Raw genomic sequence first — 20672 nt, forward strand, 5'->3', positions numbered from 1 at the left:
ATAATTATTGTGGTTATTATTATTGTTGTTATTGCTGTCATTGTTTGTGGATAGGACAGAGAGAGAGGAGGGGAAGATAGAGAGGGAGAGAAAGATAAGACATCTGCAGACCTGCTTCAGCACTTATGAATCGACCCCCTGCAGGTGGGCAGCCAGGGGCTCAACCCAGGTTCCCTACACCAGTCCTTGTGATTTGCACCACCTGCACTCAACCTCCTGCACTACCACCTGACCCCCACCTTTCTTTCTTTCTTTTTTTCTTTCTTTCTTTCTGTCTGTCTTTCTTTCTCTCTTTCTTTCTTTCATTTAAATGTATATATATATTACCTGCAGTCTTTTGGCATTTTGCTGTTGACACCTGTCTTTCTCTATAATCTTCTGGTAAAGCCTACCTCGAAGCACATGCAGAGCAATTTCTTTGTTTTTTATCTGGGAGCATTGTTGCTGGCATTCAACTACAAGCCCTGGAAAATTACCAAGACCAAAGACAGATGGGACTTCCCACAAGGCAAACTTAAACAGAACTAAGATGTTTAAGACAAGAAAACATGAATCAGGAAATTACTACAAAAGATTAAGAACATTTTAGATTTAACAGGCTTTAGAAATGATACCTAAGGGAGCCAGACAGTAGCACAGTGGGCTAAGCCCACATGGCACAAAGAGCAAGGACCGTTTAAGATCCTGGTTCAAGCCCCCTGCTCCCCACCTGCAGAGGAGTCGCTTTACAGGTAGTAAAGCAGGTCTGCAGGTGTCTCTCTGTCTCTATTCCTCTCTATCTCCCCCCTCTCTCTCAATTTCTCTCTGTCGCTATCCTATAACAAACAAAAAAAAAGATACATAGATTGCTTTATGGAAAACTGGGAATTGTTATGCAAGTACATACATAACTTTTTTATTCATAAAAGAGAATGAGAGCATCATTATGGTACATGCAATGCCAGGAATCAAACTCAGGACCAGAAGGCAGCTCAGGGGGTAAAGCACATGCTTTACGTAGCATGTGGCTGGGGGTCTGATCCTCCACACTGCAAGTGCACACCACAGGCAGGCAATGGGAGGGACTCCCTGCATAGAGGAGCAGTGCTTTGCATGTCTCCCTCTCTTAAAGGATACAGAATGTAGACTGGCGGGGAGGCTTCTCAGCTGTCCCATGCAGGTGCAAGGTTCTGGGTGGGATTGATCCCCAGGCACAATATTTGAGAAAAATTTTTAAAAAGTCTTCGTGTTACTTAAAAGATGTACAGTTAAGAGAACAATATTACCATGATTTTTTTCAAAAAAGCCAATCTGCAGCGCTGGAGGCTGGCACAATGGTTGGAGTTTTGGACTCAAGCATGAGGTCCTGAATTCTACCACCAGCATCACATGTTACAGACAGATGCTACAGTGTTTTCTCTCTCTCTCTCTCTCTCTCTCTCTCTCTCTTTCTCCTCCCTTTCTCCCTCACTAATTAATAAATCTTTTAAAAGAGCTCCAGCATATGTAGAAACAGGGTTCAGACAGACCTAGGATCCCACACATGCAAATCCAGACCTCTTACCACTGAACCACCTCCCAGCTTGCATTAACTGGATCTTTAAAAGATTTTAATTATTTATATGTGTACATATATTTTATAAACTTTTTTGAAAAAATATGGTACACTTCATGAATTTGTGTGTAATCCTTGAGCAGGGGCCATGATAATCTTCTCTGTATCATGCCAATTTCAGTATATGTACTATCAAAGCTAGGACTATATTATAATCTTATTTAAAAAGTGTTAAGAGACGGAGACAGTTGGAGTCGGGTGGTGGCACAGCGGGTTAAGCGCACATGGCGCAAAGCTCAAGGACCGGAGGAAAGATCGCGGTTCGTGGTTCGAGCTCCTGGCTCCCCACCTGCAGGGGAGTCCATTTACAGGTGGTGAAGCAGGTCTGCAGGTGTCTGTCTTTCTCTCCCCCTCTCTGTCTTCCCCTCCTCTCTCCATTTCTCTCTGTCCTATCCAACAACAACGACATTAATAACCACAACAATGTTAAGCAACAAGGGAAACCAAAAGGAAAAATAAATAAAAATTTAAAAAGGATATATTCCCCACCTGGGGATATATCCTAAGGAACCCAACACATCCATCCAAAAAGATCTGTGTACACATATGTTCTTGGCAGCACAATTTGTAATATCCAAAACCTGGAAGCAACCCAGGTGTCCAACAACAGATGAGTGGCTGAGCAAGTTGTGGTATATATACACAATGGAATACTACTCAGCTGTAAAAAATGGTGACTTCACCGTTTTCAGTCGATCTTGGATGGACCTTGAAAAAATCATGTTGAGTGAAATAAGTCAGAAACAGAAGGATGAATACAGGATGATCTCACTCTCAGGCCGAAGTTGAAAAACAAGATTAGAAAAGAAAACACAAGTGGAACCTGAAATGGAATTGGAGTATTACACCAAAGTAAAAGACTCTGGGGTGGATGGGTGGGTGGGGAGAATACAGGTCCATGAAAAATGATGAATTAAATAGTGGGGGTTGTATTGTTAAATGGGAAACTGGGGAATAAAAAAAAAGAGTTTTAAAAAAAAACAGTGCCACACACCTGTCTTCACAAAAAAAAAAAAAAAAAATTAAAAAGAGTGGAAAAGAATAGAAAAGAAAAAAAAGAAAGGTAGACAATGAGACCTTGGTGACAACAACACCAAAAAAATAAAATAACCTATTTATACTCTAGAATTGCAAAATGGCTAGGGCAGTGGATCTGTAGGCATTAAGTCCTGAATTCAATCCCCAGCATTGCATGTGCCATAGTCATGCTCTGCTTCTCTTTTTTGTATTAATAAGTAACATTTTTTTCCTTTTTTTTTTAATTTCCTTTTTTTTTAAAACCACAGTTCCTGTCCGGTTCCTACCCAGCTCCAAGATTGGCTCCTGCCTGGCTCTGCCCAGCTCCTATTGCAGCTCCCACCTGCCAGTGCCCTGGCCGCCCTCTTGTGCGCAGGCGGACTGCAGTCCCCCCAGGACTGTCCTCGCAGACACAAGAGCCCCAGGCGCCCCCCGCCCATCCCCCATGGCACAAGGAGCCCAGCCAGGCCCAGGCCTCCTGAAAGGGGTGGGGGGGCACTGGGAGTGGCCTCCCTGGACCAGCAGTTTGCAAAGTGCCAGACCCTCAGCCGAGACCCAACCAGCAGCCTGGCAAACAGCTCAACAGGGGTTCCAGCCAGCCACCATGGGGCACAGCTCTGAAATGCATGTCTCTTCGAGAGAGACAGAGGCAGAGAAAACACTCCAGTTCTAGAGGTGTGAGGAGACCCCCCAACCTGGACCCACACCCTGTGCCCAGGCCTTCACCTTAGTCTGGGAGCCCGGCTCGCCATGTTGCCCCAGGCCAAACTTCAGGTTCAGGATTCCAAATAGCAGTCCCCCGAGGACCTCGTCGTGGGCCACACCAAGGAAGGACAGCGGGCGCACATTTCGATGGGCGGGCGTGTGGAAAGTTCTCTGGGCCTGGCCACTCCCGAAGCCAAGGCAGGCTGGTGGGTTCCACCGGGGTCCCCTCCTGCCTGGGCGGTTGTGGTGGGCGGGAGGCTCACTGCCCGGCCTCGAGCTGCCCGGGCGGGTCCTCACCCTCAGGGCGCTCGGAGCCGCAGGCATGGACATGCTGGGCAAGGCCCTGGGACCCCAGGACCCCTCTCCTGGCTGGAAGGAAAGGGAAGGCCGGCTACCCAGACTCTCAGACGGGGTCCCTGTGCTTGCGCTCCTGGAAGCCGAAAACAGCGGGATCTGGGGCGAGCAGCCACCCTTCCAGGGTGTCCCTGCCCGGGGTGTGGGGTCTGGGGGCTCGCGCACACCTCCCCCGGGTGGGCCCCTGCCAGGGGTGCGCATGGCCCTTATCCGGGGATTGCCCCGCTCAAGGCCGCTGGGTCCTGGTGGTTGGGGGGGGGCGCGCAGCCACCTCTTCCTTCGGGGTGCGCCTGGCCCGGGGTAAGGGGCCCAGCGGCGCTGGCGCCTCTGTGGCTGTACCCCGACTTCGCCCCTCCCCCCACCCAGCACCTTCCTGGGCGGGCGCGACACCCGAGCCTTCCAGGACGGGTGGCACCGGGGGCCACTTACTTGGAATTGGAGGAATGGCAGTAGATGGGCCGAGCACGATGGACATGGCCGCTGCTGTCCAGCACAGCACCGTCGTGACTCCCCAGCAGTACTTCCACACCGGGAGCCTCCGCACAGTCGTGGCCTGGCGCTCAAGTCTCAGACCCTGGCCCCCAGCGCTGGGGCCTATGGGTGCGACGCAACTCAACGCAATGCGGCGTGGGGGTGACGTGACGCGACGCAAAGCGGCGTGGGGTGACGTGACGTGACGCAACGCAATGCGCATGGGGGTGACGTGACGTGACGTGACGCGACGCTAAGCAATGCGGCGTGGGGGCGACGGGGCCTCAGGGCACGGACTGCAGGGCTCCATGGCACTGAGCTGGACTCAGCTGGGAAAAAGAGAAGAAGGGAAGATGGGGAGAGAAAGATAGACACCTGCAGACCTGCTTCACCTACTGTGAGGCCAGGCCCCTGCAGGTGGGGAGCTGGGGGCTCGAACCAGGATCCTTAGGCTGTGCGACCTGCGATAAACCCGCTGCGCTACCTCCGAACTCCCTTTTTTTAAAATGTTTTATTTATAAAAAGGAAACATTGAGTAAACCATAGGATAAGAGGGGTACAACTTCCAACAACGACAACAACAATAATAACTACAACAATAAATCAACAAGGGCAACAAAAGGGAATAAATAAATAAAATAAAATATTTTTTTAAAAAAGAGGGGTACAACTCCACACAATTACCACCACCAGAACTCTGTATCCCATCCCCTCCCCTGATAGCTTTCTTGTTTTTTAACTCTGGGAGTATGGACCCAAGGTCATTGTGGGATGCAGAAGACGGAAGGTCTGGCTTCTGCAATTGCTTCCCCGCTGAACATGGGCGTTGACTGGTTGATCCATACTCCCAGCCTGTCTCTCCCTTGTCCTAGTGGGCAAGGGCTCTGGGGAAGCAGAGCTCCAGGACACATTGGTGGTGTTGTCTGTCCAGGGAAGTCTGGTCAGCATTATGCTAGCATCTGGAACCTGGTGGTTGAAAAGAGTTAACATACAAAGCCGAACAAATTGTTGACCAATCATGGACCTAAGCTGGAATAGTACAGATAAAGTGTTGAGGGGATTCTTAAGAAATTCTTTAATAATTTAGGCACAGGTGGTGGTGATCTCAGTTGAGCATGCACATAACCATGACTAAGAACCCAGGTTCAAGGCCCCAGTGCCTACCTGCTAGGGGGTGGGGTTAAGTTTGACAAGCGAGCAGAGCTGTACGTGTCTTTCTCTCTCTCCATTATCTCCCTTCCTTGTATGAATTGCCTTGTCCTATCAAATCAAAATTTAATTGTAAATACAAATTCCTTAAAAATAATCTAAGCGAAGTCAGGAGGTAGCACAGTGGGTTAAGTACACCAGCTTTCAAACTGCAGAGGGTTTCCTTCACAGGCAGTGAAGCAGGTCTGCAGGTGTCTATCTTTCTCTCCCCCTCTCTGTTTTCTCCTCCTCTCTCCATTTCTCTCTGTCCTATCCAACTACAAGGACATCAATAAGAACAATAATAACTACAACAATAAAATAACAAGGGCAACAAAAGGGAAAATAAATATTTTAAAAATTTAAAAATATTTTTATCTTTATTTATTGGATAGTAACAGCAGAAATCAAAAGGGATAGGGGAAGTAAAGAGGGAGAAGAGAGAGAGAGAGACCTGCAGCACTGCTTCACCATTCACAAAGCTTTTCCTCTGCAGGTGTGGTGGGGACTCAAATCCAAAATAAATTTTAAGAATCTAACTCAACTCATTTTGTGTTGATGGTGTTAGGGTTTAGAGACAGACTTAAGTTTGAATAAAGTTTAGAGACAGGATGTAAAGTTCAAAATCTCAGAGTCAGAAAAAGAAATAGGGCTTTGCCCAGACCCATCCCTGCTACCTGCACGATGAGACTGGCTGAAAGAAGAACAAAGCAGTAGTAATATAATATACCTTTGGAATATATATCCCTTGGAATATAATATCCCTTTGGAATATATATCCCTTTGGAATATAACGTTTTAAAAATAGGCCTACTAGCTATCTTCAAAACAGAGACCCCAAATCTTCATCTGCAATATTCCAGCCTTTAGGTTCATGATTGGTCAACAATTTGTTTGGCTTTATATGTCAACTCTTTTTTTAGCCACCAGGTTTCAGATGCTACCAAGATGCCTACTGGACTTCCCTGGACAGAAGACTCCACCAATGTGTCCTGGAGCCCCACTTCCCCAGAGCTCTGCCCCACTAGGGAAAGAGAAAGACAGACTGAGAGTATGGATCCACCTGTAAACAACCATGTTCAGCATGGAAGCAGTTACAGAAGCCAGACCTTCTACCTCTACACACCATAATGTCCCTGAGTCCATACTCCCAGAGGGTTAAAGAATAGGAAAGCCATTGGGAGGGGATGGGATACTGAGTTCTGGTGGTGGGAATTATACCCCTCTTATCCTATGGCCTTGTCAATGTTTCCATTTTATAAATAAACCTTTAAAAAAGAATAGCATATATAGAGAGTTGTATGCAAAAAAATCAGTGGAAGCTTCTTTAAAAGCAAAAAAATGGGGGCAGGTGGTGGTGCACCTGGTTAAGTGCATACATCATAGTGCACAAGGACCTGGGTTCAAGCCCCTGGCCCCCTACCTGCAGGGGGAAAACTTCACAAGTGGTGAAATATAGCTACAGGTGTCTGTATCTCTTTCCCTTTCTATATGCTCCTCCCTTATCAATTTCTCTTTCTATCTAATCAATCAGTCAATCCAGACATAGATAATTAAAAAAAAGAGGCATCACATGCAGAGAAACTCCCCTCTCCCTCTAAGCTGAGGGGAGACATTTGCAGAGTTTCTTCTGCCCTAAACAAAGTGCTGGGTGAAGATTTTGCCTCTTATTTTGTATTTCCTCTCACCTATAAAGGAATGCAAATGGGAGGGTGGGGTAGGTGGGGGTGCACTGGGTTTAGTGCACATAGTATAAAAGCACAAAGACCCATGCAAGGATCTTGGTTGGAGGCCCTGGCTCCTCACCTGCAGAGGGACACTTCACAAGCAGAGAAACAGGTCTCTATCCCTCTCTATATACCCCCTCCCCTCTCAGTTTCTCTCTGTCTTAGCCAAAATAAATAAATAAATGAATCAATAAATATATGGCTGCCAGCACCAGTGGATTCATAGTGCTGGCCCTGAAACCTGGTGATAAGCCCAAAAGCAAGTAAGAAAGAAAGAAAGAAAAATAAACAAACAAAGAAAAGCCAAGAGAAAAAAGGGGGGAGTCAGGCAGTGGTATACTTGGTTAAACACACAACAATGCACAGGGACATGGATTCAAGCCCCTGATCCTCACTGCAGGAGGAAAGCTTCAAAAGTGACTAAGCAGGGCTGCAAGTGTCTCTGTCTCTCCCTCCCTCTCTCTCCCCCTTCCATCACATCTCAAGTTCTGGCTGTCTCTATCCAATAAATAAAGATAGTTTAAAAAGAAAAGAAAATTAAAGAAAGGAAAAAGTTAAGCTACTAAAAACAGGCTTTCCAGAAGCAGTTTGTTTCCACCCATGTGCTCTGTAACAGGGGACCTCAAAAAAGAGGTTTCTTATTTCAAATGCCAATTGGATGTAGACTTCTGTCATGTAAATTAATTTTTCTATTATTATATTTATTTATTTAATGAATAGAAACAGCCATAAATTCAGAGGGAAGGTAGGTGATAGGGAGAGAGACAGAGACACCTGCAACACGGCTTCACCACTCAAAAAGTTTTCCCCTTGCAGATGGGGGCCAGGGGCTTGAACTTGGATCCTTGTGCACTGTAACATGTGTGCTCAACCAGGTGTACCACAATCAGGACCCCAGGACTATTTAAAATAGTATCTTGCCAAAAAGCAGTTAGCAGTCACACTCCAACGAGACTGTTCTAGCATCAGGAAACACTTGTAAACACCCCCCCACACACACACACACACATGCACAGATAGGCTCCAGGGGGCAGTGGAAGCCAGTCTGACCTGGGAGTGAAGTGGGCAGGGCATACATGTGGCCCTGGATCCTTCTACCTCAGTGGGCCCCCTCCCCTCCTCTTTCAACCTTCTCCGTTCAGATGACAGATTTACAAGCAAGATAAAGGGACCAAGCCAAGAAGGAAAGGAAGATAATAGAATATTAACAGGGGTTGGGCTGTAGCACAGTGGGTTAAGCACAGGTGGTGCAAAGCACAAGGATCAGCCTAAGGATACCGGCTAGAGCCCCCAAATTTGATTCCTTAATAAACCAGGCCCCAAAATTTGATTCCTTAATAAATCAAAGATACAGTAAGCACATTCAGTAATATTACCTTAATATCATGGACTTCATATCCTACCCTGTGGTCAGTGACTCTCTTCTGGGTAAAATTGTAGGTCTGGATTCTTTCTGACTAGGTTCTTATTCCAACCTGTGCAGAGATAGAAGGGAATTCACATTTTAATATAATTACTATCTTTACTACAATGGAAAAGGCACCGCAAATTCTTTTCTAAGGATTTCTATTTCTGAACGTCAGGCACATACAATTGACAAAGAGCAAGAGTGGAAGGAATTTAATTGTTTAAGACTCTTGTTATCTCAGGTTTACTTATGGAGTAAGAGTGTTTCTTTTTCTCTTTTTTTTTCTACCTGAACTACAAATCCACTGCTCCTGCAGGCCATCACCCCTCCCCCCGCCTTTTGTTGTTCTTTTTGTTTATCATTGTTGCTGGATAGGACAGAGAAATTGAGGGTGGGGGGGAGACAATGAGTGGGAGAGAAAGACAGACACCTGCAGACCTGCTTCACCACTTGTGAAGTGACATCCCTGCAGGTGGGAAGCTCAAACTGGGATCCCAACCCCTATCCTTGAGCTTTGTGCCATGTGCGCTTAACCTGCTCGCTGCACTACCACCCAGCACCCAATAGTGCTTCTTCAGTAGTTCCAATTCCAATCAAAGCCAAATTATCAGTGGTACTGGGAGGAAGAGGTAGAGTGGATAAAGTATAGGATTCTCAGGCATGAGGTCCCAAGTTCAATCCCTGGTGCCACATATACCAGAGTAACGTGCAGATCCTCCCTGCTCCTCTCTCTCTCTCATTAATGAATAAATAAGATCTTTAGAACAAAACAAAAGAAAAATATCTCTGAAGATGGGTAGGTTGCACCATGGAAGAACTTAGAGCTTCTAAATTTTAGGTCCTGAGTCCAACCCCAAGCACTGCATATGCTAGAGTGCTGCTTCTGTGCCCCTCTACCACCTTTTGTAATTCATTAAATTAAAATAAATAAAAAACTATATTTTACCCTCATCAGTCCGTTCTCCAGCAAGTTTACTAATGTGTTAACTCAAATTTTTTCCTCAAGCTATTTCTATTCAGGATTTGTATCATAACTGTCTAAAGAGAAAATTGGTTTAAAGGTCATTTTTATGAAATTTTTTATGGAAATTAAGATACTTTCAAGTTTTAAAATGAAACATATTATTACAAAAATTTATTACAAATCCCTATGGGTTCAGAAATAAATATATCTGCCAAAACCATACTGCAAAGTGCAAGGACCAGTGGAAGGATCCTGGTTCTGGCCCCAGCTCCCCGGACCTGCAGGAAAGGTACTTCACAAGCAGTGAAGCAGGTCTGCAGGTATCTGTCTTTCTCTCCCCCTCTGTCTTCCCCTGCTATCTCCATTTCTCTCTGTCCTATCCAACAACAACAACATCAATAACTACAACAATGTTAAACAAGGGCAACTAAAAAGGGAAAATAAATTAATTCATTTAAAAACACCATACTACTGATAGAGTCTAAGGTCGAGGGTCAGGAAAGGGTTTTCCCCCCACTTCATTTTTCTCTATTTCCTAGATTTTGAATTACATATGTATGTAGTTTTATTCAAATGTATAAGTTCTACTAAAGTGTATGTATCATTTAAATAAGCAAAGTATGTATACTCTTGTTCTCTTCAGATTGTATAAATCTTTTGCCTCTTAAGTGAGCAAAGTATCATAATATTTTAAATTATAAAAAAGTAAAGGCTGCCACTGTCTGGGAGATTGTGCAGTGGATAAAGCTTTGGGGTTCTTAGGTGTGAGGTCTCAAGATTGATCTCCGGCATCAGATGTGTCAGAGTGATGCTGCGGTTCTCCTTCTTCCTCTCCCCTATCTCTCTCATTAATAAATAAATCTTTACAAACAAAAGTAAAACCTGAATGGGGTTGAAAGAGAATTTTGGAGTTGGAAGCCCAAAATAGCCATGTTTTTGAGTTATTTGCAGTAAACCTTGTAGCATTTTAGGAAAAGTGGGCTGCATAACAGTAAGCATTATAATAACTGTCACAAGTCACTTTGATTTAGATATCTTAGTTTTCCCTACTTTTGGCCTTTCCACTTTCCCTATGCTTGTTTTAGCCTGCCGTAGTGTAAGTGACAGTGCAAATAATATATTTATCCCTTGCCTGCGATGGTCTCAGATTGCAGAGGAGCATCAGTAGGTAGACTTGAAGATAGGAATTTGCATTTAAAAACCACTACTTCTTAGCAAACCCCTTCTGGCATACACACAGAGAGCCTAAACTTTCAAGTTATTTCTTATTCACAGCGGAGTATATTTTCTATATGTCCTGAGATTTTTACTTGGTCAAGAATAATGAAAAAACATTTTTAATATAAAGAAACTTTTTAAAAAGTTTTTTTTCTTTTTGCTTGGTAAGAAAGAAAGAAATGGAGATGGAAAGGGGAGATAGAGTGGCAAAAGAAAGTGAGACGCATTAAGATACTGTTTCACTGCTTGTGAAGCTTCCACCTGCAAGTGGGGATCAGGGGCTTGAACCTTGGTCCTCTCACACTATAACATGTGCACTCACAAAGTGACCTTTACAAAAAGATGTTTCATACTTACACCAGAGTTTCATACTTACACCAGAGTTTCATACTTACATAATTCTACTGTTGTCAATAGTTGTTTTCTCCTTTTAAATTTAAAAATGAAAAAATGGGGTCCAGGAGGTGGTGTAACCAGTGGAGTGCACATGTTACAATGCACAAGGACTAAGGTTCAAGCCCAAGATACAACCAGCTGAGGAGAAGCTTCACAAGTGGTGAGGTAGCACTGCAGGTGTCTCTCTTTGTCTCCCCTTCTAGATCTTCTGTTCCCTCTCAATTTCTATCCAGGAAATAATAAATGAATAAAATATACAGGGGGCCAGCAGTGGTGCATCTGGTTAAGCACACAAATTACAGTGCATAAGGAACCAGGTTCAAGCCCTTGGTCCTAAGCTGCAGGGGGTAGGGGAAGCTTCACAAGTGGTAAAGCAAGGCTGTAGGTGGTTCTCTGTCTCTCTCCTGTTCTATCTCCCCCTCCCCTCCCTATTTTTCTGTCTCTGTCCAATAATAAATAAATATATTAATATATATAAATGAAAATTGACTTTAAAATTTTTAAAAAATGAAATAGAAAAAGTGGGATAAAGAGCATGTGAGAAACATCACAGTACCTGCCATCATGCCTGGTGCTCCCATGTTGTGTTAGGGCTAAACACCAGGTCTGCAAGCATGGTGATGTGATGTGCACTCTACTGGGGGAGCAAGCTCTGGACCCCTTCGTTTATTTATTTTTATGGATAGAGCACCACTCAGAACTTCTGTATGCTGGGGATCAATCTTGGGGCCTTATGCATGTGCAGTATGCAATTTACCAATAAGCTACCTCTCAGTTCAATGCTTATGATTTTGAGATAGAGACCTAAGCATAGATCTACCATCCACTGAACTTGGCTTGCTGTGTCTGTGTTGCTGTTCAGTGGTGCCAGGAATCAATCCGAGGGACTCCCATATGTAAGGCATGTGCAGAATGACTCTTCGAACAGTTGTCAAGTTATTCTACTAAATAAATCTTATCTGCAGTGTCCTGACAGGTGGTGCAGTGAATAAGACATTGGACTCTCAAGCATGAAGTTCTGAGTTTAATCTCTGGCATTCCATAGGTCACAGTGATGCTCTAGTTCTTCCCTCACACCTTCTCATTAATAAATAAATCATTTTTTTCCTTTCCATTTTGTTGCCCTTGTTGTTTTATCATTATTATGGTTATTATTATTGTTATTGATGTCATTGTGGATAGGACAGACAGAAATCGAGAGAGGAGGGGAAGATAGAGGGTGAGAGAAAGATAAGACATCTGCAAACCTGATTCACCACTTATGAAGAGACAACCTGCAGGTGGGGAGCCACGAACTCAACCCAGGTTCCTTGCACCAATCCTTGTGATTTGCACCACCTGCACTCAACCTCCTGCACTACCACCTGACCCCCACCTTTCTTTTTTTTCTTTTATTTAAATGTATATATATATATATATATATATATATATATATATATATAACCTGCATTCTTCTGGTATTTTGCTGTCGACACGTCTTTCTCTATAATCTTCTGGTAAAGCCTATCTCGAAGCACATGCAGAGCGATTTCTTTGTTTTTTTTTTATCTGGGAGCGTCCTTGCTGGCATTCAACTACAAGCCCTGGAAAATTACCAAGACCAAAGACAGATGGGAGTTCCCACAAGGCAAACAAAACAGAACCAATATATTTACGACAAGCAAACATGAATCAGGAAATTACTACAAAAGTTTAAGAACATTTTAGATTTAACAGGCTTTAGAAATGATACCTAAGGGAGCCAGAAGGTAGCACAGTGGGCTAAGCCCACATGGCACAAAGAGCAAGGACTGTTTAGGATCCTGGTTCAAGCCCCCTGCTCCCCACCTGCAGTGGAGTCACTTCACAGGTAGTAAAGCAGGTCTGCAGGTGTCTCTCTGTCTCTATTCCTCTCTATCTCCCCCTTCTCTCTCAATTTCTCTTTGTCGCTATCCAATAACAACAAAAAAAAAAAGAAAGAAAGAAAAGAAATGATACATAGATTGGTATATGGAAAACTGGAAATTGTTCTGCAAATACAAACTATTGTATTTAATGTGGAATGTAAAACATTAATTCCCCAATAAAGAAATTAAAAAGAAAAAGAGAGAAAGAAAGGAAGAAATGATACCTAGCTTAAGATGTAATAACTGTTGACGCACCTGTAAAGAAGGAAGCTTCACAGGCGGTTAAGCAGTGCTGTTGGTGTCTTTCTCTCTACCTCCCCCTACGATCTCAGTTTCTCTGTCTTTATTCAATAAACAAGTAAAGTAAAATAAACCTTGAAAAAATACTTGTAAATGGTTGCTCTGATACTGATATCTTGAGGTGTTTCCTATATGAAGGCTGAATGTAGCAACACCTATTGATGAGGATGATTCTTTCTCCAAGTTCTGCCTCCCAATCCCACCCCAGCACATTCATTTACTTTCAAAGATCAACATACAGCAGGGTATTGTGACCCAAATGTAGATACACACGTTGTCTGTCTCAAGGAGAACTAAGTCAGCTTGACCCACTTCAATCATCAATACAGAGATGTTGAAAATAACATGTTTATATAGAGAGACCAATGCAAAGAAGCTACCCAGTGTCTTAAAAAAATTATAGTGACTGTTCTTTCCTTTGCCTTGGTTCTAAATTTGTTGAATTTGGATTTTAAATGGGCCTGGCCTACTGTTGAGTCCAGTTACCCGCCTAAATCTAGGCGCAGGTTGTCTGTTTCTTAAAAAGAAAACATAGCATAGCATGTGGCTGGGGGTCTGATCCTCCACACTGCAAGTGAAAACACAGGCAGGCAATGGGCGGGACTCCTTGCATAGAGGAGCAGTGCTTTGCATGTCTCCCTCTCTTAAAGGATACAGAATGGAGACTGGCAGGGAGGCCTCTCAGCTGTCCCATGCAGGTGCAAGGTTCTGGGTGGGATTGATCCCCAGGCACACTATTTGAGAAAAAAATTTAAAAAGACTTCGTATTATTTAAAAGATTTACAGTTAAGAGAACAATATTACCATGATTTTATTCAAAAAAGCCAATCTGCAGTCCTGGAGGCTGGCAGAGTGGTTGGAGTTTTGGACTCAAGCATGAGGTCCTGAATTCTACCTCCAGCATCACATGTTCCAGACTGATGCTATAGTGTTTTTCCTCTCTCTCTCTCTCTCTCTCTCTCTCTCTCTCTCTCTCCTCCCTTTCTCCCTCACTGATTAATAAATCTTTTAAAAGAGCTTCAGCATATGTAGAACCAGAGTTCAGACAGACCTGGGATCCCACACATACAAATCCAGATCTCTTGCCACTGAACCGCCTCCCAGGTTGCATTAACTGGCTCTTTAAAAGATTATAATTATTTATATGTGTGTACATATATTTTATAATCCTTTTTTTGAAAAAATATGGTATGCCTCATGAATCTGTGTGTAATCCTTGAGCAGGGGCCATGCTAATCTTTTATGTATCATGCCAATTTTAGTATATGTACTACGGAAGCTAGGACTATATTATAATCTTATTTAAAAAGTGTTAAGAGATGGAGACAGTTGGAGTCAGGCAGTGGCACAGCGGGTTAAGCGCACATGGCGCAAAGCTCATGGACCAGAGGAAAGATCGCGGTTCTAGCCCCTGGCTCCCCACCTGCCCGGGAGTCCCTTCACAGGTGGTGAAGCAGGTCTGCAGGTGTCTGTCTTTCTCTCCCCCTCTATGTCTTCCCCTCTTCTCTCCATTTCTCTCTGTCCTATCCAACAACAATGACATTAATCACCACACAATGTTAAGCAACAAGGGCAACAAAATGGAAAAATAAATAAAAATAAAAATATAAAAGAGTGGAAAAGAATTGACAAGAAAAAAAGGAAAGGGAGACAATGAGACCTTGGTGACAACAACAACAACAAAAATAAAATAACCTATTTATACTTTAGAATTGCAGAATGGCTAGGGCAATGGCTCTGTAAGAATTAAGTCCTGAATTCAATCCCAGCATTGCATGTGCCATAGTCATGCTCTGCTTCTCTTTTTTGTATTAATAAATAACATTTTTCCTTTTTTTAATTTCCTTTAAAAAAAAAAAAAACCGTGGTTCCTGCCCGGTTCCTACCCAGCTCCAAGATCGGCTGCTGCCTGGCTCTGTGGGGCTCCTAGTGCAGCTCCCACCTGCCAGCATCCTGGCTGCCCCATTGTGTGAGTAGGCAGAATGCAGTCTCCCCAGGACTGTCCCCACAGACACAAGAACCCCAGGCGACCCCTGCCCACCCCCCACCACACACGGAGCCCTGCCAGGCCCAGGCCACCAGGACGAGGGGGGTTGGGGGTGGGTGTTGGCAGTGCCCTCCAGGACCAGCAGGTTGCGAAGTGCCAGACCTTCAGCCCAGACCCAATCCACAGCCCGGGCCCAGGGCTCAACAAGGGTTGGAGCCAGCTGGCTTGGGGCACCCCTCTGAAATTCATGTCTCTTCTGAGAGAGGCAGAGGCAGAGAAAACACTCCAGTTCTAGTAGTGCGAGGAGACCCCCAACCTGGACCCGCACCCCGTGCCCCAGCCTCCTTCACCCTAATTTGGGAGCTTGGCTCGCCATGTTGCCCCAGACCAAACTCGAAGTTCAGGATTCCAAACAGCCGTCCCCGAGGACCTCGTCGTGGGCCACACCGAGAGGAAGGACAGCGGGTGCACATTTCAGGTGGGCGGACACACGGAAAGTTTTCTGGGCCTGGCTGCTCCTGAAGCCAGGTCGGTGGGTTCCGGGGTCCCCTCCTGCATGGGGTCCCTACGCTCGCACTCACGGAAGCCAAAAGCAGCAGATCTGGGGGCGCGCAGCCATACTTCCAGGTTGTCCCTGCCAGGGGTGCGGGGTCTGGGGGCTAGCGGACACCTCCCCTGGGTGCGCCCCTGCCGGGGGTGTGCATGGCTCCATCTCGGGGAGCGCCCTGCTCAAGGCCGCTAGGTGCTGGATGTTTGGGGGGGTGCGCAGCCACCTCTAAGGGGTGCGCCTGTCCCAGGGTACTGGGTCCGGGGGCACTGGCCCCTCTGCAGCTGTACCCCGACTTCGCCCCTCACCCTACCCAGCACCTTCCCAGGCGGGCAAAACAACCCAGCCTTCAAGGGCACAGGAACCAGGGGCCACTTACTTGGAATTGGAGGAATCTCACTAGATGGGCTCCAGCACTATGGACCTGGCCACTGGCTGCTGTCTGGCACAGCACCTTGGGGAGTCCCCAGCAGTACTTCCACACGGGGCCTCCACACAGTTCTTGCTGGGCGCTCAGGGCGCAGGGCCCAGGCCCCAGCGCTGGGGCCTATGGGTGCGACACAATGCCACATCACTCAATGCTGCCTGGGGGTGATGTGATGCTATGCTACTCAATGTGACAGGGGGCGACAGGGTCTCAGGGCGCGGGCCTCAGGGCTCCATGGTGCTGCTGTGGATGCAGCTGGGACAAAGGGAAGAAGAGAAGAATGGAAGACAGGGGGAGAGAAAGATAGACACCTGCAGACCTGCTTCACTGCCTATCTTTCTCTCCCCCTCTCTGTCTTCCCCTCCTCTCTCCATTTCTCTCTGTCCTATCCAACTACAAGGACATCAATAAGAACAATAATAACTACAACAATAAAACAACAAGGGTAACAAAAGGGAAAATAAATATTTTAAAAATTAAAAAATAAAAATATTTTTATTATCTTTGTTTATTGGATAGTAACAGAAGAAATCAAAAAGGAAATGGGAAGTAAAGAGGGAGAAGAGAGAGAGAGAGAAAGAGAGAGAGAGAGAGAGAGAGAGAGAAACCTGCAGCACTGCTTCACCATTCAGAAATCTTTTCCTCTGCAGGTGTGGTGGGGACTCAAATCCAAAATAAATTTTAAGAATCTAACTCAACTCATTTTGTGTTGATGGTGTTAGGGTTTAGAGACAGACTTAATTTTGAATAAAATCTAGAGACAGGATGTAAAGTTCAAAATCTCAGAGCCAGAAAAAGAAATAGGGCTTTGCCCAGACCCATCCTGCCACCTGTAGGATGAGACTGCGTGAGAGGAGGACAAAGCAGTAGGAATATAATGTCCCTTTGGAATATATATCCCTTGGAATATAATATCCCTTTGGAATATATATCCCTTTGGAATATAATATCCCATTGGAATATATATCCCTTTGGAATACAACTAAAATAGGCCTACTAGCTATCTTCAAAATGGAGACCCCAAATCTTCATCTGCAATATTCCAGCCTTTAGGTTCATTATGGGTCAACAATTTGTTTGGCTTTATATATTAACTCATTTTTCAGCCACCAGGTTTCAGATGCTACCAAGATGCCTACCGGACTTCCCTGGTCGGACGACTCCACCAATGTGTCCTGGAGCCCCACTTTCCCAGAGCTCTGCCCAACTAGGGAAAGAGAAAGACAGGCTGAGAGTATGGATCCACCTGTAAACACCCATGTTCAGCATGGAAGCAGTTACAGAAGCCAGACCTTCTACATTCTGCACACCATAATGTCCCTAAGTCCATACACCCAGAGGGATAAAGAATAAGAAAGCTTTCAGGAGGGGATGGCATGCAGAGTTCTGGTGGTGGGAATTGTACCCCTCTTATCCTATGGCCTTGTCAATGTTTCCATTTTATAAATAAAACTTTAAAAAAGAATAGCAGGGTTCCCGGAACATGGTGGACTGAGAAGCTGCTAGTGGCTTGAGCTCTGACCACATTGTCTGGAAATGGTAGGATTTTCTGCCTTCAGTACGCCAGTCAATAAGGGGTCCTAGCGGTGACACCAAGGAAGTGACTATAACTTAATTTGGGTTAAACATAGAGTAGAAAAAAAGGAAAAAAAATTTTTCTTTTAAATTATTATTCCCAAAGCGACCTCCTCCCCCTCACCCCCCCCATAACCAATCCCAGGGGACCACCTCCTAGCAGGCTCCTCTGCTGAGCTTCTTTCTTTACCAAGATTCCTGTCCCACCAGGAAGTACCATTCATTCTAAGTCTATTCCCTTCTGAAACCTCTGGCCTTTTTTCTTTCTAATTAGCCACCCCCCCCGCATAGTTAATTAAATAATAAAAAATAAACAAATAAAAATCTATTTCCTTTAACTGCTCTTTTATTACTGTTCTTTTTCTTGTCTTTTTCTTTTCTCTCTCTCTCTCTCTTTTTTTTTTTTTGTGGCTTCCAAAGCCACAGGCCCCATCCCCCACATCACCAAACAGTGTGCTTTCACTGAATTCACTGATACACGTTTGGGAATTATTTTTGGGATGAAATCTGACTCAGAGTGGACTCTCACTATGAGTATCTCTGATCAACTTCCCTTCCTCCTTTAGCTACCCCTAGAATATACAGTGGATAATAGATTTGTATAATTGTCTATCCCAGCTATCCTTGTCTAGTCCTAAGGTTTTATTTATTTTTTTTTCTTCTTCTTTCTTAACAATCAGCTACCTCTGCTCACGAGGTCTGAGGTAATCTGGGACAGGGTGTTTTTTTACCCTGCTCTATTTTATTATTAATATTATGTAAAGGCATATATCTTCCCCCCCCCTTTAGGTTGATCAGAATTAACTCTTAGGGTATCTTTCATTGCTAGGGTAGTGGGCATCTTTTCTATTGTGGGAGGAACTTGTCTCATTACTCCTACCTCCTCTACAGACTCTCGCCATCCTCCTCCTAGCTAATTAAAAAAATTAAATTAAAAATAAAGTAATCAAAAAAAACTTTCCTTTCACTGCTCTTTAATTACATCTCTTTTTTATCTTTTCTCTCTTGTTTCTTTTTTTATCTTGTCATACACTTCTTCCTTCCTTATTCTTTGCCTTTATGAATTTGTGAATTATTTTGGGGAAGAATTCTGACTCAGAGTGGACTCTCTATGTGTCTATCTCTGCTCTAGTTCCCTTTCCCCTCTTGTTACCCCTAGAATATACAGTGGATAGTAGATTTGCATAACTGTCTATTCTTTCTATCCCTTTTTTTTTTTACTCTTTCTTCTTCACTGGGATTTGGTTACTATTTTTTCACAGACTAGAGATATTGTTTGGCTAACTGGTAGTGATTAAACTGCTTCAATACTTGCTACAGTTGCTATTGTAATTCCTGAGGTTGGTGAGTGCAACTGTCATAAAGGTATTTAGTACAGTGTTAATTGTACTGAAGACACAACAAAAGAGGAATAACAGAGCATAAAAAAAGAAACACATTAAAAATGGGTAGATCAAAAACAAATAAAACTGCTACTCCAATGAATGAATACAAGAGCCCAGAAGAAACTACAAATCAGCCAGAAGTAACCATAGATAAGAAAAGGATACAAGCAATAATAAACTTATTAATGACAGAAATGAAAACAACTTTGGAGGAAAGGAATGGCACTATTAGGAAAACAAGTTGAGACCCCCAAGGAAAATACTGATTATCTTGAGGAAATTAGAGAACTGAAACCTCAAATAGCTCTAATGAAGAAAGAAGCTGAGGCAAGGGAAAGCAGACTAACAGAAGCAGAAAACAGAATTAGTCAGACAGAGGATAAGTTAGAGAAAACTAATAAAGAGGTGAAATAGCTCAAAAAGAGACTGAGAGACACTGGCAACAACAACGGAGACATATGGGATGATCTCAAAAGAAGTAACATTCATTTAATTGGCCTGCCAGAGGAAGAAAGAGAGGAAAGGGAAGCAAACATTCTAGAGGAAATAATAGAAGAAAACTTCCCAGACCTGAATAACAGAAAGGACATCGAGATTCAAGAGGCCCAGAGAGTTCCAAACAGATACAACCCAGACCTGAAGACACTAAGACACATCATAGTCACTATGAGAATAAGTAAGGATAAACAAAGGATCCTAAAGGCTGCAAGAGAGAAACAAAAAGTCACATGCAGGGGAAATGCCATAAGATTATCTGAAGACTTCTCCAATCAAACTCTAAAAGCCAGAAGAGAATGGCAAGATATCTATCGAGCCCTGAATGAAAAAGGGTTTCAACCAAGGATAATATATCCTGCTGGACTTTCATTCAAACTAGATGGAGGGATCAAAACCTTCTTAGACAAACAACAGTTAAAGGAGGCAACCATCACCAAGCTGGCCCTGAAAGAGGTTCTAAAAGACCTCTTATAAACAAGAACATCACTATAAATACTTGCAATATATCAGAGCAAACAAAAATTTTTATTTGAACAATGGCACTACAATACATTAAATCCATAATATCAATAAATGTCAATGGTTTAAACTCACCCATCAAAAGGCACAGAGTGGGGGGATGGATCAGAAAGCATATCCCAACCATATGCTGCTTGCAAGAATCTCATCTGTCACAACAAGATAAACACAGACTTAAAGTGAAAGGATGGAAAACTATCATACAGGCTAACGGACTACAAAAAAGGGCAGGAACAGCCATTCTCATCTCAGACACTATAGATTTTAGGTTAAAAAAAGTAACAAAAGATAGGCAAGGACATTACATAATGATTAGAGGATCAATCAGCCAAGAAGACATAACAATTATTAACATCTATGCACCCAGTGAGGGGCCATCAAAATACGTCAAGCGCTTACTGAAAGAATTTCAATAATACATCAATAATAATACAGTAATAGTAGGAGACTTCAATACCCCACTCTCACACTTAGATCAACAAAGCAGTGAACCAACAAAGATACAA

The 20672-nt window shown here is 43.9% G+C and overlaps 2 non-coding genes across 2 annotated transcripts; both read right to left on the reverse strand.

Annotated features, from left to right (window-relative positions):
- Positions 1-1632: 1632 nt before the first annotated feature.
- LOC132536195 (U6 spliceosomal RNA) lies at positions 1633-1739 on the reverse strand. Its single transcript, XR_009547858.1, has one exon. It is a non-coding gene; the product is annotated as a U6 spliceosomal RNA (small nuclear RNA).
- Positions 1740-14407: 12668 nt separating this feature from the next.
- On the reverse strand, positions 14408-14514 carry LOC132536196 (U6 spliceosomal RNA). Its single transcript, XR_009547859.1, has one exon. It is a non-coding gene; the product is annotated as a U6 spliceosomal RNA (small nuclear RNA).
- Between the last annotated feature and the right edge of the window lie 6158 nt (positions 14515-20672).

This window comes from Erinaceus europaeus (genome assembly GCF_950295315.1).
Source record: "Erinaceus europaeus chromosome 6 unlocalized genomic scaffold, mEriEur2.1 SUPER_6_unloc_39, whole genome shotgun sequence".
Lineage (NCBI taxonomy): Eukaryota > Metazoa > Chordata > Mammalia > Eulipotyphla > Erinaceidae > Erinaceus > Erinaceus europaeus.